The sequence below is a fragment of the Hydra vulgaris genome, chromosome 15 (assembly GCF_038396675.1).
Source record: "Hydra vulgaris chromosome 15, alternate assembly HydraT2T_AEP".
In the NCBI taxonomy this organism is placed as follows: domain Eukaryota; kingdom Metazoa; phylum Cnidaria; class Hydrozoa; order Anthoathecata; family Hydridae; genus Hydra; species Hydra vulgaris.
In genome coordinates, this window is record NC_088934.1 from 16,124,338 (window position 1) to 16,137,781 (window position 13,444).

Genomic DNA, 13,444 nt, shown 5'->3' on the forward strand with positions numbered 1-13,444 from the left:
TTTTTAAGTGCAACTTAAAAAAAACGGATTAAAAAAGAAAAAAATATTAATTTTAAATTAAACTGGTCTATCCTAAAAACTGCGCCTGTCTATAATAACATTTCTAAAAAGTGTATACTATGTTTACAAGAAAAATTCGAAATTGTTTCTCATTTCGATCAAGAAAATTTACTGAATAAAAAATCTGAATTAATTTCTAAATGCAGACACGAAAATGAGTTCCTTTTAAAAAATTATAAGAACAAATGACCAACTAAAATTATCCAATTTTTTAATTTTAATGTAGTTGATGCAAAAAAGAAAAAATGATAGAATTTTTTGTTGGATAATAGTCTTGTCTCCATATTTGTATGATATTTATGATCCTTCAGTTCAATGCAATAGTGGTTTCAATAAATTTACGTGTATTCGGTGTATCAATTAGCTCAGACTCAGTATATGATTTGCATACTGCAATTAGCCATTCTACAGTTACTCCAATCTATCATTTTATTTCATCAATAAACCTTATTCAGTAGAAGACATAAAGTAAATATGCAGAGATTGTAGAATATTAAATGAAATAAAACTAAAGCAGTATCACCCAAATTCTTTCACCTAAATAAAGCAACTCAGCTTTTTAAACAGTTGTATAGATTTCATTGTTTCAAAATCACCTTCTTCAACTTCAGAACAATACATGTTGTAGGTCAGTACTCATGTTTTTCATTTGCCTATCTAGATATGATCACAACTCAGACAGTGATTAACTATTTAGCTGATCAACTTTCTGTGTTCGTTATGCCTAGAAACTAAGGTTTCTACTCAACAACTTTCTCCTATTAGGGGCTGAAATACAAACATCAATTGGATTACATTTAAAAGAAAAGAACCAACTGTCAATTTGGCATAAAATTTTATTGCATTATGCAATAAAATTTTTCACATGTTTATCAAAAAGGAACCAACTGCAATATCTACTGCTTGCTTGAAAATACAATTTTTAAATACTGATTTTACTAAAATAATATTATCAATATTAAATATTGATTGCCTTTATATTGTTAATTTTTGGTTCTTTTCTGTTGAATGTCGTCTAATTAATAGTCTAGAAATTTTCTTCTCTATATTTAACTTTGTTAAATATAACAAGAAGAAAATTGAAGATAATTTAAAACCAATCATCATCATCAGCACAAGAAAATTAAAGGTAATTTATAAGGAGTCTTAAACCTGTAAACTATCTTTTATAATAAAAATTACATAAGTAAAAAAAATTGATAAAAAAATATCATGGTATATAAATATGCTTATAATAAAAATGCTTAAAAGTTATATTTAAGTATTATGTAATATGTATAATATATTTATATATAATATATACAATATTTTTATATAATATATAAATAAATTATATCGATACTTGGTACACAAATAAAATAAATAACAATAAAAGTATCATTTACTGCAACAATTAATAAAGAATTTTTCTTTCTCTCTGATAGGCCTGTAGTAGTATTTCAAAACATGTGCTCAAAATAGTTAGATTAATTTTTTAATTTTAATTTAGTTGATGCAACTTCCTAGTTGCAGTTATTACACAATTATAACAAAGACCTTGCTGAAATTATGCTATATCATTTCAACTGGACACTCACTCTTCATGTACGTTGATTAAAAAGTTCCATTGTTTCCAGTGATTTGGTTCACAAGCCATCTTCTTCACAAAGCCGTGGTGGTGTTGCAATAGAGCATCATGCAGTTGGAAATGGTCAGTGATTACTACACAAATAAATCTTTCTAAGATTTTGCATGGAACTGATGATAAAGACACTGGTCTGTAGTTTAACACAAGGTCGCTTTTCTTCAACAAAGGGGTTATGTTTGTTTCACTCCAACTAGTTGGTTTTGTGCCTGCTTCAATTGTAAGGCTGAATATGATTGTTAGACGTTTTGAGAGTGTTGACACACATTGCTTAAGTACATACAAAATCACTACATTGCTGCCCATTGCTTTTTTTTTTACCAATTGTTCTAGTTTATGTTTTAGATTCTCGGAATTTAATGCACTCCCCTAGTTCCAGTCAATGCCTTCATTTATTGTTTAATTTTGGACACTGTATCTACCTCAGGCAAAATACAGGTGGAAAAATTTCATTGAAAAAATTGACCATTGTTTCCTTGTTGAAGATTATTGCATTGCATCAACAACTACACATTGCATTTCAACTTTGTGTGTCTTTTTGCATACATATAGTATATCAGAGGTTCTGTCCTAATCTTGTCGGCAATTGTTTTTTCTTACTCGCTTATTTCTTTACAGCTTTTTTCAATAAATTGCTGACACATGCTCTGATATTTTCTAAAAAGCTTTCATAACACTTATTTTTGGATTTTCCTGCAAACTTTTTTTCTGTGTCTATACGCACTAGTGCAGCATTCATTCTTGTGTAATCACCTTTCATGTAGGCGTACAATTTGTTGTGATTTGTTATGACCTATTTCCATGTCTATCACTCTTTCATCTTTGTCCATTATTTAAAAGTCTAGTCTGTTTGTTTTACTTTCCATCCTTAATTTGAAACGTTGGTTCAGACATGCACTGGTGGAGAAAATATTAAAAATAAATTATTTTTAAATTTATTTAGTAAATCACTAGACTTCCGTCTGAACTATTACCTCCCCCTAGTAAATCATTAAAGTTGCAAATGAATTACACTGTGCCCCTAGAAAATCATTCAATATGAGATGTATGTTAATGGTGTTGAATGACAATGATAGAATTGATATAACTGTTATCATTATGTAGCTATATATTTTTTGTACTGTAATTGAAATTTCTAGAACTTTTGATATATAAGTTGTAGGATTATTTCTTTAATTTAGGAACATTGGATAAAGGCAACTGTCTTACTTTAATTAGTATATATATCGTCCAAAATATAGTAATTTTAATTTAAAGATATAGTAATATTAATTTATGTATTTTTTCAAGTTTTTACTTCAACTTTCTTATTTTTGCCATTTCTATTGTTTTATTTTTATAAACTGGTATTATATATATTTTTTTATTAAAAGGATTATATTTTGATTCAATTTGAAAATGTGTTGGTATTGTATTCTTTTTTCCCTATTTTTTAGTTTATTGTGCGAGATTAATTTAACTACTTTAGATTACTTGCAAAGCTACTAAGCATTTCTTGATAACACAATCACTAAAGACCAGTTTTGTAAATTGCTTACTACTATAGCTTACTTAAAAACTTAGATAAACTATTAGCTAAATAAATTAAAAAGTTTTTTTGTAGAAGTTAAAAGTGTGCAATCTCGGAGTAGTGAACTTTAAAAAAATATATATTCTTTTTATACTTATAGAGAATTTTATGTTCACCATTTTCGAATGTAATGGCTCTGTCAGTGAATGAAGTATACAAGATTTTGTTTTCAGACTTGCTTCTCCTTGCAGGGGCTATGTTCATCAAGGTTTGTAATGTTTTGGAATCTTATTTATAGGAAAGAAAATTGCTTTAATATTTGTTTTTGATGAATGAATTTCTTAAAGAAAAAAATTATACCTACTCTTCCCTTGTATCAAATTTATTATGGCCTTAAGCGTTCATATTGTACAAACTCATTTTAGACTAAAAGAATTGGACAGTACTGTATAAATAAATTAAAACCAAAAGAAAAGAAATTAAACATAAAAAATAAATATTTTCATTAAACCATTTAAAGTAAATTAAATGTAAAAAGACTAATATTTCTATTAAAGAACGTTAATTAAATTTAATTATATATAAGCTAAATATAAAACGAACAGCTGCCCCACACTATATAAACGTAATTTAAATATAAACGAAAGCTAAAACGAATAATTTCAATTAACCGTTTAAAATAAAAATAAACTAAAAATAAAAACGAGTACCATCATTAAACAACTAGAACAAAATAAATTTAATATAAAACGAATATTTATAGTATACCACATTAATTTAAACTAAATAGTAAAAAAATAACTACAATAAAACGTATATATTAATTTGCATATAAACTGAATATAAAATTAGTATCTTAAATAGACCATGTAAATTGAACTAAGTAGAAACTAAATTTGAAACGAATTATTCTGATACTCGTATAAATTAAACTAAATATAAAATTACATAATATATTTGTATTTAAATACACAAAAATTAGTCTTAAAATAAGTATAAAACTAAGAACCGCATTAAAACATATTGACTAAATGAAAATTAAACATAACACGAACAACTCTCTCTAACCATGTCAATAATACCATTTTGAACCAGATCATGAACCACATTAGATCACAGAATCCATACCATCCGTGAGACATCCATAATACGCATCTATAATGCATGTTTAATATGGTTATGGTTCAAAAATCAAAGTATATACGAACATGCAGATTCATACAAATAAAGATATTAAATGACATAAACACAAAGCACAATAATTTACACAAACTCAAAGAACACTGAAAAAACACTTACTTAAATCTAACTTAAACAACACTTACTTAACTCGAACTTAACCACTTAACCACTGAATAATACTCCCCTCTTAAACACCACCTCTCAATACTGAACACCTGTACAAATATTACAATTTATCTAGCACTCCCTTGCACTTACATAATACATTTCTTCCTTAAGACTATTACGGCCTGATGGTTCCATATAAGAGGTTTCCATTTGGAGGTGGAACTTTAATAGCTTCCACTGCAAAACAATAGCAGAATGAGCTTGCTTTCTTGATGTTAGCACTAGCCACATACAATGCCTGATAATCTTTTCTGCTTGATCAAAAAGTTCTTAGAGATCCACACTTTGCAAGATATTTTGATGAAATGTCACACTAAGAGCATGGGTGTGCACTAGAATGTGCTTCTAGACCATGATAAAATGATATTTGACGGCTTCATATCACAGGAAAAAGCAAAGGGAAGTTCTTCAAGGTTTAGCAGATCAAAAACTTGCTTGATATTGCTATAGTTGTCCCGGAAATTTGCAGAAATGGCAATCAGCAACTGACGCTTAACACCAGAATCTATGGCCAGAGATTGGGTGAGAAGTTGTTTTGATGGCGAAGTTTGCGACGCTGAATCTTTTTCCATGATTACAAAGCTTACTTTTAGAAAACCACCACCACCATCCACTCCCAGCTTCATAATGTAGTCATTGGAGAAGGTTCTAGTTTCAAGAACTTGCTGACAAAGAACTTTCAAGTCTTTTCGTTGAATGACAAGTTTATCCATTTGATTTGTGTCCTTGTTAGTTGCAACTTTGATCCAAGTTTTGGTAATATGACTTTCAAGTTTTTTGCTTAACTGATTAAACTTTGAGAGCAAGTTCATCTCAACAATCTAAGTTGGAAGAACTTGATTTAGTGATGGAACCAGCTTTTTCATACCAGAGTTGGACAGCTCTCAGTTCTTCATTGAAAAGCCTTCTTGCTCTTGAAAATGAATGTTGGAAATAGTTAAGAGAGATTTTACATTATTATAGACTTAAAATGTGAAGCTAAAACTTTAAATATCTAATACAATGTTACCTGGTAGAACTGGAAAGGGGTGGCCACCTATTTCCTTAGGTCTACAAACTGTTTTGTTAAGACAAACTGTTCCATGGGTGAAGTTTCTTTTATGGCAATGACTGATGCTGCGGCTCTTTTAGCCACCACAGTGTCCTTTAACACAACTTTTACTAAATTTTTTCGCAAAGTATACTTTGAGAAATATTGTGGCAGACCATTGCCAACAATTGAAAAGCATTGAGAACATCTTCTTTTAACTGAATTCTGGTTTGCTTCAGGTTTCTGGATTGCCAAAGACTGAATGTGGAAAATTGTGCTTTGCTTTGCCAACTGAGCAAATCAAACAATCACAAACTGAATCTCTTGTAACAGGACAGACTTTGATAGTACAAAAGTCAAACAGCTGTGGTTGGGTTTGACGCTTTTTATCCTCAATCCTCCTAAGGTTGGAGCGGCAATGCTCACAAATGCCATTTGGGACTTTTTGATCATTAAATTAGCTTCTTCAGAATTTGTTGCACTTTTTGTGTAATCAAGCTGGTTAAAATGCAACTAGCCTTGCCAAGATACAATAAGAAAATAGTCTTCCTGTTTTCCTCGTGGTTTTTGCTTGATTTGGCATATTTTGTGTTAATTCAGATGCCAAGTCTATGAAAAAAATGGATTGAACAACTAATACTCAAGTTTTTGCCAGAATTTTATCATAATAGTTTTTAAAAAAGCAATTTTGACTTTTTTAAATTTTTTTGGTACTGATAACTTGTATATTCTTTGTGTATATTCTAATGTAAGCATTTTTTCACTTTACTTACTAAAACAACTTTTTTTTTCTTTCCTTTTTTTTTTAATTTTATTTAGGTGCCCCAAGAAGTCTCCTTACAGTCTTATCACAAAGTACCGCGGATAAGCATTTAATTGGAAGTTCATGCCTCCTTCCTAACCGATGTTGCAAAACTTTTTCAGAAGTGGGGTTTGAACCACGGATCCTTTGTTTGTGAGGCAACTGCACTACCACTGCGCCACGGCTACTCGCGCTGATGCTCTATTTAACACCACCTATGAAAATTTATAAAGTGAATGAAAGTAAAAGTTTTAAAAAATAAGGTTTTAATGTTCAAGAGTTAAATATATTGTAGTTTTTTAATGCGATTTTACGCAAATTTGAAAATAGATATTCTTCCACGGACGGTGCAACCAGATTTAGGGACTTATATCCCAGTAACCACCAATGATAGTATAGTCATATCCCAAAGGATTTTTCTGGGTCATGACTTCAAGTGATATTTCATTTTTTACCAACAGTGTGTTGGTTAATGATCAGTTTGGTAAATTTCAAGTCATGAAAGTTTACTAAATTTGAACCATTTTTCAACAGTATACAAATTAAACACATATAACGAAGATGAACAGAACCCCCCCAAAAAAAAAAAAAAAAAAAATTACCAAGACATTTCTAAAGTTAAATACATTAAAATCCTTTTAATGAAAATATAAATCTTCCTAACGGTTTTTTGCTGCTTTATATACGCATCCAAAGCGAAAGTATGCCCGAATCAAATATTCACCGCTTCGGTGGAAAGAATTTATCAAAGCTGACGATGGAACCCTAGCTGCAATATCATATTTTAGTAAATCAGAAGCTTCACCTGATCTATTTACAATGAATAATATCAAAGGTTTCGTTATTAGAGCCTTCAATGATCAAAAAAGGACAGAAAATGATAATACTCTTTTACAACTTCGTTGGTTCTTTTTTTCGATAATCATTGTCATTAACTCCGGTTTAATCTACAAGGTTAGTAGACTTATCACTGTCATTTAATTATTTTAAGAAGATCCTTTCTTTTTTCGATTAAACATTGCAAACTGTAAATATCATTTTGGTTTACATATAAAAATGTTTGTATGTTTGTATACACTGCGAATTTTGATATAAATACCAGCACAATTATTTTAATTCTACTTTATTTACAAAAAACTGATTTATCTAGTGGTAATTTCATTAATTGATCCCTGATTAGGTAAAGTACATGACGCCCGATTAGGTAAAGTACATAACGCCTTATGAAGTAAAAATTTCAGCATGTTTTTTATATGTTTAAAGGTTTTTTTAATAACGTAATTTTAAAAAGAAAATAACGCATTTCTATTCACATAAAAATTAAGTGAAAAGTGTCACTTATCAAATCAGCTAGAGCAAGACCACATGTTATTATTGCTCAAAATAGAGTCTGGAACACTTTCGCACTTTCTGTGATATAACATTAAGCAGCAATATTATTATATAAGATCAAGTGTCTTATATAATGATATTCAATTTATTATATATATATATATATATATATATATATATATATATATATATATATATATATATATATATATATATATATATATATATATATATATATATATATATATATATATATATATATATATATATATATATATATATATCTTAATATATATAAAGGGCAATGTGTGTGTGTTTGTTTGTTTGTTCTTTACAGAAATCCAAACCGCCGGACCGATCTCGATGAAATTTGGCATGGGGGTAGTCCTCGAGGGGGAGAAGGTTCTTAGCTGGGTTTTGACCCCGTACCCCGATCCCCGGGGTCACGGGGGCCCATTTTTTGGGCCCAATTTTGGGCCCATTTTTGTGTACAGATATCAGGTAAGCCAGTTTAAATATTGGCCCGGGCAACGCCGGGTAACTCCAGCTAGGTATATATAAAGGGCAATGTGTGTTTGTGTGTGTGTTTGTTTGTTTGTTTGTTCTCTATAGAAATCCAAACCGCCGGACCGATCTCGATGAAATTTGGCATGGGGGTAGTCCTCGAGGGGGAGAAGGTTCTTAGCTGGGTTTTGACCCCGTACCCCAACCCCCAGGGTCAGGGGGGCCCAAAAATGGGATCCAGTGTGGCTCTGCAGCCTCAGCCGTGCAATTTGGCAAAACCTAAAAGCTTCCTACCTGTGGAGGAGTGTCAGAACACTTCATTTGACAACAAACATGAGGGTAAAGTTGTCTGGTGATCTGTCAGCAGGAGCCTTTTCCAATCAGCTCCTTGCCTTGGGCAATGGTGAGGCACCACTTGATGTGCAGACAGGGCTCATTAAATTCCCTGCCAACTTTTGCACACTGGTGGATTCTGCAGAGGAACTCATTGTCAAGGTGTTTCCCAACATCCAGCAGAGTTTCACCAGACATGACTGAATCTGTGAGAGAGTTATTCTGGCTCCCAAAAATGAGTCTGTCACCAAGATCAATATGCAGATCCAGAACATGCTCCCAGGCAATGAAAAGTCCTACAACTCCATTGACATGGTTATGGACCCCAGTGAAGCTGTCAACTATCCAACAGAATTTCTGAACTCTTTAGAACCATCTGGATGTCCTCCTCACATTCTTCACCTGAAAGTTGGAGCACCAATCATTCTCCTTCGCAACCTCGACAGTCCCAAGCTCTGCAATGGAACTCGATTCATCATCAAAGGTATCCTTTCAAACTTGATTGAAGCAACTATACTGACTGGGTGTGGCAAAGGTGAAAATGTCTTCATTCCAAGGATTCCAATGATTCCCAATAACCTCCCATTCAGTTTCAAGCGCCTCCAGTTTCCAGTCAGGCTGGCTTTTGCCATGACCATTAACAAAGCGCAGGGACAGTCACTCAAAGTGGCTGGCATCAATTTGGAACAGCCCTGCTTTTCTCACGGCCAGCTATATGTTGCATGCTCCAGAGTTGGATCTCCACGAAATCTTTTCATTTTGACTCCAGAAGAAAAAACCAAGAACATTGTCTATCAGAAGGCTCTTCAGTGAAAGAAATCCTCTTTAAAGAAGTCCTATTAAAAGAAAACAATAACAATCCAATGTGAAGAAATTACCCATGATTTAACTTTTGTAACATGTTCAACTTTTTTTTTCCAGTGTGAGAGAACAATGTAATTGAAAAATTTGAGTAAATGTTCTTTTGGAAATTCTTAATTTGTTGTTTTTAAGTGGAAAATAAACAAAATGTCTTTTTCTTCCTTAATGTCTTTCAGTTATTTCATAGCTTCAACCAACAGGGTCACATTTGTGGGATTATTGTGCAACACTAAAAAATATTGCACATTCTTACTGTGCGTAGCCCAAAATTAGTATAACAAAGTTCCAGATGCTCATTTACTTTTAAATATTGGCGCGGGCAACGCCGGGTAACTCCAGCTAGTATATATATATATATATATATATATATATATATATATATATATATATATATATATATATATATATATATATATATATATAAAGATATATATATATATATATATATACATATATGTATATGTGTATATGTACATACATATATATATATATATATAATATATATATATATATATATATATATATATATATATATATATATATATATATATATATATGTATATATGTATATATATATATATATATATATATATATATGTATATATATATATATGTATATACATATACACATATACATATATGTATACATATATATATATATATATATATATATATATATATATATATATATATATATATATATATATATATATATATATATGTATATATATATATATATATATATATATATATATATATATATATATATATGTATGTACATATACACATATACATATATGTATATATATATATATATATATATATATATATACATATATGTATATGTGTATATGTACATACATATATATATATATATATATATATATATATATATATATATATATATATATATATATATATATATATATATATATATATATATATATATATATGTATATATATGTATATATATATATATATGTCTGTACATATACACATATACATATATGTATACATATATATATATATATATATATATATATATATATATATATATATATATATATATATATATATATATATATATATATATGTATGTATGTACATATACATATATACATATATGTATTAATATATGTATATATATATGTATATATATATATATATATATATATATATATATATATATACACGTGTATGTAAATATATATATATATATATATATATATATATATATATATATATATATATATATATATATATATATATATATATATGTATATATATATATTGCATAAATAGGCCTACATGAAAAGTTACTGATGACTAGTAAGCGACCGGGGCCAAGGCCGGGACTAGGTTTGATAACACATAGCCGCGACCAGGGCCAGGTTTATAACCTATAAAACTATAAAAATGTTATTTTTAATTAAAATTTATGATATGAGTTATAATTAAAAACAATACTTTTATAAGATCTATTAATTTTAATGCAGCCCCGGTCATAAACCCGGCCGGGGCTGCATTAAAATTGATAAGTCCTATAAAATATTGTTTTTAAATAAAATTCATGTCGTAAATTCTAATTAAAAATAACATTTTTATAGTTTCTATCAATATTAATGCAGCCCTGATCATAAACCTGGCCCCGGTCACGGCAGCGTGTTATCAAACCTAGCCCCGACCCTGGCCCCGGTCGCTTTCTACTGATGACATCATACTGCATTAGCTAGAGCAAAAGGTTTAGCCAGATATCATCATATAAACGATATTTATGTATGAAAATACGTATAAAAACTTACTTTCCGTAAATAACTTGATACGGTGGTGTCAAAATCATCCTGCAAGAACAGAAAATTTTCATAATAAACTCTTTTGAATGGCATCGACGACTTAGAAAATTTGAAAGTGGAAAAGATCTTATTACATTTTCCTTCAAGCACAAGATAACATGAGTTCTAAATTGCTTTTGATCAAACCAAATATTTTCAACATAGTTTTTGTTGTTTGATAAAATAAATTCAACAAAACCCAGCAAAAACAAACCACATAAGTGAATTATTTCCTTAATAGCAATTTTGACAGGACACAAACTTTTTACTATATTGTAAAATTAAATAGTTCTTTTGAAAACAATAATCGCCCATCTACAATTCAATTTTAAATCTGGAGATTTTACTTATAAAATTATACTTTAAAGTGTTAAAAATAAAAGAATGATATAAATCAAAATTCAAGAATAAAGTTGTTGCAAAAATTACAAAAAATTAAAGATATTTTTAGTTACATCATGTCCTTTTTCATTTTTTTTGTAATCAATTTTTTTGAAACAATTCTGTCAAACCCATGGTGATCTAAAACTTTATTAGAAATAACAATATAAGGTATTCCTTAATAAGGAATAGCAGAATCTTTCCAAACTACAATATGATTCGCTGTAATCTAAAATAAAAAATATTGGGTTAGCAACTTAATGCAGAAAAATTATTTGAAAATTCTGCAAAGAATTCAAAAAGTAATAACACTTGGCAATCAGCTAACCTGTGTTACCAAAATTTTTATTAGCATAATACACCACAAATTGTGTTGTTGTTCTTAACTCATATTTTTTTATACAATGTTGTTCTTAATTCAGATTTTTTTATACAATCTTCGTGTGATTTACAATGATAAACAAGTTTGGTTTTTTCTCCTAAAACAAATGTTTACAAATAGTTTTAACAACAGTTTAGAAATCACAATGATGACAGTATAACATATTCTGGAAAAAAAAAGATAAACCTTAATAAAATTTTGTTTTTATAATAAACACATTTAAAAGATTTCAAAATTAAAGTTTAAGAAAAAAAAATCAAAAAATCTTTTTTTTCTTCTACTTATTTTAGTAAAATTTACAGGCAAAAAGTCAATTTCTGGGATTTTCCCATCCTCTTCAACAATTTCTAAAGTAAAAATTTAATTCTAATCTAGAGTTTTAGTCAAATTTTTCTTTTCAAACTTAAATATTTTTATTTAAATTATCTATGATTGAATAAATTTGCTGCGATGTATTATAATCGTTGAATTGAAGTATTTAAATTCCTCACAAATTATTGTATTGTGATGCATTTAAATCACAAATTACAAATCTTGACGCAACTTTTAACAAATTAATCCATACATAATAAATAACCTTGTAGAATTCCACTTTCCTCAGAGCTTTCTTCAGAACTGTTCAGGCTTAAATTGTCGTCATGAAGAACTGAATATAGATCCGTATTAATATTTAATTTAACCTCGTGTCGATTTTTGTTTACTTTTATGTATAAACTTAACGGTTTTTGAAAAAACTTACCTACTTTTGAGCAATGGGAAAACTCTGCGGCAAACGAAATTATTCACCTCCTTTTGAGTCATGGGATCGTCTGCTAACCGGTACGAAAGCGTATGAGGGGGGGGGGGTTAAGGGTTCAATTTAAAAGTATGTACTTCGATTTTTTTATCTATCACAAATAACCAGCTAATCAATAGAAAGTTAAAATTCAGACTAAAGATTCTAGTTTGTCAACATAAAAATATATATGGTATAAGGAGGAGAGGGTATAGTTTCTCTATGCACGCACATGCATGGGCACAACTTTTCCAACCCCTCCCCCCCTCCTCCTTAAAAAATAAATAAATAAGGGGCTGTAAATTTTGCATGGTCATGACTTTTGTCATTTAAAATATTTTTCAACAATATTTAAAACCTGTCGATAAATTTAAATTTAGCCTTAGATATTAAAGTTTAATATTTTACTTCATTCGTGCCCTAACGTTTGGGTAGGGAGGGCAAGGAGGGCAAGCGTTTCAAGGCTTTTTTTCCCAGGCCTCCGTTATATCAATTTTTGCGAGGCCTCCTCACCTGACACAAGTATAAACATACTCAAGTTTGGAGTTTGCACAATGTGTAAAAGTGTCCTATCTGGAACATTAAAAAATCCTGCGGGCGCCCATGCACACATGCTACCCCTTATGTACTGGCCCTGAGTAAGTCATATTTTAGGCAACCTATTTTTG

At 29.5% G+C, this 13,444-nt stretch overlaps 1 long non-coding RNA gene across 2 annotated transcripts; it reads right to left on the reverse strand.

Moving 5' to 3' along the window:
* Window positions 1-3,673: 3,673 nt before the first annotated feature.
* Window positions 3,674-12,690, reverse strand: LOC136091542 (uncharacterized). Of its 2 annotated transcripts, XR_010644062.1 has the most exons (5): window positions 12,579-12,690; window positions 11,948-12,098; window positions 11,694-11,848; window positions 11,209-11,247; window positions 3,674-4,349 (listed from the first exon to the last, which is right to left on the reverse strand). It is a non-coding gene; the product is annotated as an uncharacterized LOC136091542 (long non-coding RNA). The 2 variants fall into 2 exon arrangements; XR_010644063.1 differs by lacking the exon at window positions 11,209-11,247.
* Window positions 12,691-13,444: the final 754 nt, after the last annotated feature.